This window comes from Poecilia formosa, unplaced genomic scaffold, assembly GCF_000485575.1.
Source record: "Poecilia formosa unplaced genomic scaffold, Poecilia_formosa-5.1.2 Scaffold1104, whole genome shotgun sequence".
Lineage (NCBI taxonomy): Eukaryota > Metazoa > Chordata > Actinopteri > Cyprinodontiformes > Poeciliidae > Poecilia > Poecilia formosa.
Window position 1 is genome coordinate 15,158 of NW_006801043.1, and position 5,763 is coordinate 20,920.

At 36.5% G+C, this 5,763-nt stretch overlaps 1 long non-coding RNA gene across 1 annotated transcript in view; it reads right to left on the bottom strand.

The window, feature by feature from the left end:
* Positions 1 to 2,640, bottom strand: part of LOC107835158 (uncharacterized) — a 15,220-nt gene extending 12,580 nt beyond the window's left edge. The window contains exon 1 of the long non-coding RNA XR_001660987.1: positions 2,628 to 2,640. This is a non-coding gene — a long non-coding RNA (uncharacterized LOC107835158). The remainder of the gene's footprint in view (positions 1 to 2,627) is intronic.
* Positions 2,641 to 5,763: the final 3,123 nt, after the last annotated feature.

The window sequence follows — 5,763 nt, forward strand, 5'->3', positions numbered from 1 at the left end:
CTGTTAAAGGTAGTATTACCGATAGCAGTACAATCTGCACAATGTCTGTTTAGTTTAGTTTTTTTCTTTAAAAAAGTTATTAAAAACAAGTTTTTGTCTAAATTAAGGTGAATTCATGGTTCCTTTTTCTACATAATCTAACCAGTAGTGCTTATGATTAAAAAAAATAATAATTATGGGATCGGTATCAGTGATCAGCTATGATTGGCCTTCATGGGTGATCGAAGTCGGAATTGGCAGGAAAGAACCTGATCGGCACATCTCTACTCAACACATCAGCTTAATATCTTGCTCTGACAGCAGCGTTCCTACAAATCCAGACATCATCAAGAGCTACGCTATAAACCTGGGCTATGAATTAGGGCAGATATAATATAAATCACAGACCAGCTGGAAAAAGACGCAAGGGGTAAAAAATTGTCAAAACAGCAAGAAAGGCAGAAAATTGCAGGAGCTCTAAACTTCGACAAGCCGACTGCATTCAGATCACTTAAAGATTGAGGCAACACAGTTCTGAATTATGCAGATGCTTTAGGTGAATATGGGTGGGATTAGTGTAGAATTAATGACCTCTTATAGTTTGGCAGATTCTCGCAGAAAACTCGATGCGTCTTATTCCACTGAGTTTCTGCCACTGAGGATGCTGGAAGTGAGGCATTTTTTTTTTACAGAAAATAATCTGGATTTTTAAATTTGTTTAAATAAGCCCACAGTAAGGGCCCTTTAAATGGAAAACACTCCTGATTGATGGCCTTTTTGCAGTGTGCTCATGTCTCTCCATTGCTTGCTTACTTTTTCTGTTGTGTTTATTTTTCTCTTGTATCTGTCCATCAGAGTCCCACTTATCCTCTCCAAAATGCATTCCCTTCCTGCCGACAGGGTTTGGCCGTCTTACAAGAGATCTGGCCAAATTAAGAGATAGCAGCAGCACACTGACACAACAACATGTTGCAACACATTTTAGATAAGGTCTTGTGATTTTGCCTGAGGGAGAGCAAAGGCAAACATTTACTTTTTTTTGTTTACTAAAACTTGTGCTACATTAGATCAACCTAGAGGCAAATATTTAAAATATCCCAGACTGCAGTTTGGAAATCTACATTTTACAAAAAGGTTATGGTGAGTGCCATAAGAGACTTTTGTGCCAAAGTCTCTCATGGTAGCCCATAGAAATGCAAATCTTTCAGTGTTTAGCAAATGATTCAATTTTGAAATGATTTTTGATTCAGAAACAATTTTTAATTCAGTTGTTCTCAGTGCCAGTTCCAAGAGGCAAAGCATGGTTTCTATCCTTGTCTGTTTGCAGCCGATGACACAGCATCCTATGTCCATTTCTAAAGTGAAATCAACTAAGTAGAAGTGATTTTAGGCTACCAGATGTCTGCGTTTTAACAGGCCTTCAAAGGAGCATATAAGTTGTTTTGATATCCGTCATGGCAGAGTGGGCAGAGTCCTGAAGAGCGTGCAAAGAGTTAATAAGAGGAGAAGAGTGTAAAAATATAGAACTTTTATTTAAAACACTTACCAGGTTCCATATGGTGTCCAATTCCATTAATTTATATTTAAGCAAAAATAGGTTTGTGTGTAAAATTCTGCAAATCAAATTGATGGTATTAAGTTAGTTTAGCTGTCTGGTTTTTGCTTAAATAAGAATTTATCAATTAATTTTTCAAAAACTGTAATATTTCCAAAAATTAAGAAGACTAAAGTCAAAATCAATTTGTAATCTTTTCAGAATTCCCAGGACTAGAAATTGTAATTTTTTTTTCTGCACCCTCTACATTTTGGACCTCATCTGGGCTAACTCAGATGAGGTCCAAAATGAAGTCAGATTTGAAAAAAAAAAAAATGTTTTCTCACCATTATTGAGTGGTGATGTGACAGCCCTAGCCTAATAAGATTAATGACTAGCTTATAGTAGAGTAATATAAACAAGCTAAGATAGCATTAGCCTTTTAGCTTCTAAGCAGTTGGCACAAGCTACAGCTAAGCATTCACACTTTGGCAAAAAGTGGATCTGCAAATGCACTTTAGCAGGGTTTCCCCCAGAAAACTTGCTAAGCCTGGTGGTCGGGACACCAAGGCAGTCCACCGGTGGTCCACCGTGTTTTTGTATTAAAAGATGTTAAGTAGAAAGGAAATGTAAAAATATTACTGGGTAACTTTATGTTACGGGAAAACAGCATCAGTGAAACGATATTTAAACTTTAGTAACTCTTCCATTTCGTGTCTGTTGAGTTTTTAACAAGGGGACACAGAAACTATTTTGGTCGAGTTTATGGGATGAGTTTCTCAGATCTCTGCGTGGCCGTGAACATTAACTCTGGCTGACTAAGTGGACAAAGAATTTGATATGGTTTGATGTCTCATGTAACCGGAAAAATAATATGAATAAAATAATATAAAACCAGCGTGATGCGTGACTGCGAGAAGAGTGCGAAATCTCCTCACTGGGCTGAACCTGCAAGAGGTCAGCGGTGGTTCGTTAACCACTAACGCAACGGCCAACCGGGAACAAATGCAGAAATTTTATCAGCGCAGACAGAGCTGGGCGATGGGCAGCGTGTTGAGATGGAAAAGCCGCACAAAATTTGGTAACACTTTATTTGAAGGGGGTTGAATAAGACTGTCATGACACTTTCATAAACATGACATAACACCTGTCATGAACATGAATAAGCCTTCATGAATATTTATGACTGTTGTCATAAAGCGTCATTCGGTAAATTATGACACTTTTAATACAAAGTTGACATTATTCAAAATGTCTTTGTTATGACAACTTGACATTAACCAAGAAATCATTACTGTTTAAACTTTACCTTTAATAACATAAAGTTACCTAATTTTTAAAGGGCAATCAGTAATACTTTTATAACAAATTTATATCAGTAATGACTTCTTGGTTAATGTCAAGTTGTCATAACAACGACATTTTGAATAATGTCAACTTTGTATTAAAAGTGTCATAATTTACCGAATGACACTTTATGACAACAGTCATAAATATTCATGAAGGCTTACTGATGTTCATGACGGGTGTTTATGACAGTGTCATATCAGTCTTATTCACCCCCCTTCAAATAAAGTGTAACCCAAAATTCTTTGTCTACAAATATAAATCATTCTCACCACTCGCTCAACACACCTCTGACAGCGCAACTACAAATTATTCCTGCGGTTCACATAGAGCTGTGCAACCAGAGCTAACACGTTCAACTCCTACCGTTCAGGAGTTACTACCTTGATCGAAAACTCTGGAAAGAATTTTAATTCCTCACAGGGGGTTGATGTAAATATCCATACAGGTCAGCCTGTGTCCAGTTTGAGTGAAAGGAGGTGCACGCGATCCACGCTGAGGTTAACTTAAGACATCCAGCTCCTGCAGCACGCGAGGCAACGCGCAGAGGCACAAGCGGTGTGATTCGTCTGGCTTTAAATGCATAAAATATAAATCTGTCTTCTATAAACATATCTTTTAGGAATAAATCTGCTCCTCCAGTGAAACACTCTGAGCAACAGTACGGAGCCCTCCAGGGAACATGGGGAATTTTTTTTCTTTTGCGTTCCCTCGCAAAACTTTTGCGGTCCCTCGCAAAAGGTTTTGCGTTCCCTCGCAATACTTTTGCGTTCCCTCACAAAACTTTTGCGTTCCCTTGCAAAAGGTTTTGCGTTCCCTCGCAATAATCTACTGATCAGTTCATGCGGCATAATTGAATACTGTAAGCCTTTCTTACGGTGGCCATCGTACTTTCTGCTTTAATACAAGGTTATGTAAGGTTTTTCCATGAATGTTAATATCTCGTTGTGAAATATCAGACGTTTTATATCTTTTTCTTTAGTATAGAAAGGCACAACAAACCCATGATATAAACAGAAACTTTACGTAAGTAGGAAAGAAGTAAAAATACATCCAAACTATTTGGACTATTTCTGAGATATTATCGCGGGGTAATAAGTCATCTGACAGCTTTGATTGTCTCTCTTTTGTGTTCGTAGTCTGAATGGTTTAAAGGGCTGCTTTCAGCGCCGTTCCATCTTAGCCGTAACAGACATAAACATGCAGTAAATAAATCGATTTTTCAATCAGTTTTTTGCACCAAAGAGTTAATAATAATAAACAAGTTTTCACTGAGGCTCTGTAAGAGCGACTTTTTTTTCATTATTATTTTAATAAAAACATAAACAAGAAAAGCTTAGCCTGGCGGTGGCGCTACTAAAGCATGGTGGGCCGTCAGGCCTATAATACCCTGCTTTAGCATTGATATACCATCTCTCTTAAAAATGTATATCAATTGGTTTTAATTGTGTGTAGCAATTTAATAAAGTCCAAGTACAAAATTTGGGAAGAATTTAACAAAATTTTGGAAAAAAAAAAGAAAAGTTGTTACGCATTGCTTTGAAAAACAAAACAAAAAAACAAACAAAAAAAACAAACAGGTGCTATTGCAGCATAGTTCTGAAAAAAAGTTTTGTATTAGCTATCTTTGCCGGTATATATATATAAAGAGCGAGGGTGCAGTTTTGGTATTGTTTTACTCTGCAAACTAGTAAAAAAATGAAAACTGGTTTGGGTTTCTAAAAACACAATCTATTTGTGAAGATTTTGAAACTATAAAACTTCATACGACATATTTTCACTCCGTATGGTACCATAAAAGACAAAGTAAAGAACGCTAAGCTAGCAAAGATAATCAGCAACTCTAAAAGTAGAGTTCAGAGGAAAGATGGACTTCAAGAGTATTCTAAGTTTTGTAGTCAAAACATATATTCTTTAGATGAGAAAAACTAATTGGAGCAAATGTAACCGGATCCATTTCTGTGTTGTGCTGGTTATTGAGTGAACAGGCCGTGACGCAGTTTATCTTTTAAAAGATGATTCTCGGTTTATTTCTGACGAGAATACAGACAAAACAACCGTGTTAAAGGCTGCCCGCTCCAAGTCCTACACAAAACAAAAGTATATAACAAAAATTAACTTAATAGATCTATAAATAAACTGAATGTATTTAGATGGAAAAATAAAATGCACACACCTCTCCCGCAGGACAACATGACAAAAGGGGAGGGGCTAAGGGGCACAAATAATTTAAAGACAATACCACAGAAGAAGAAATAAAAGGAAGGGGCTTCAATCTTAAAGTAACACGGTTAAAACAATGACAGAGGTGTTTCAGTAAGATAAGGAACAAGACAAATAATCAAAAAAAGACATTTTGTGTAATTATAACAAAAGAGAATTACAACCAGGTTACACAAACATTTAATTACAGAACCCTGCCCTGGTGTGATAATTTTACCATCTTATTTACAGAAAAGTTGATGATGCAATTACCCTGATTGCCATGTTGTTGCTTTAATCCAAGTCATCTGTCTGAAAACAACCTGATTAAAAAGCACTCGCTTTCCGTAGCGGCTTCTCCAAGCAAATGCTTGGATTTAGTTAGATTTCACTCACTGATAACACAAGTAGTCACAACAAACCTGATGGAAAAAATAGATCAAGTTTAGAATTATTTGAAATGATGAAAACAGCTTTGGAAGCAACAATAAAAACAAACAGAAATTGTGCAGTTAATCTAATCAGTTACAAGTAACACTCTTTTCTTTTGATACCAAGCCTTTAAAGCTACAATGAGGATGTTTAAAAATAAGCTTTTTGTGCACTGTGATGGTTTAACTCAGATTTTAGCATTTTTACTCAAGGTTACTATAACACAGTGGTTCCCAAACTTTTTCTTCTGCGCCCTCCCAGTGGTTTCC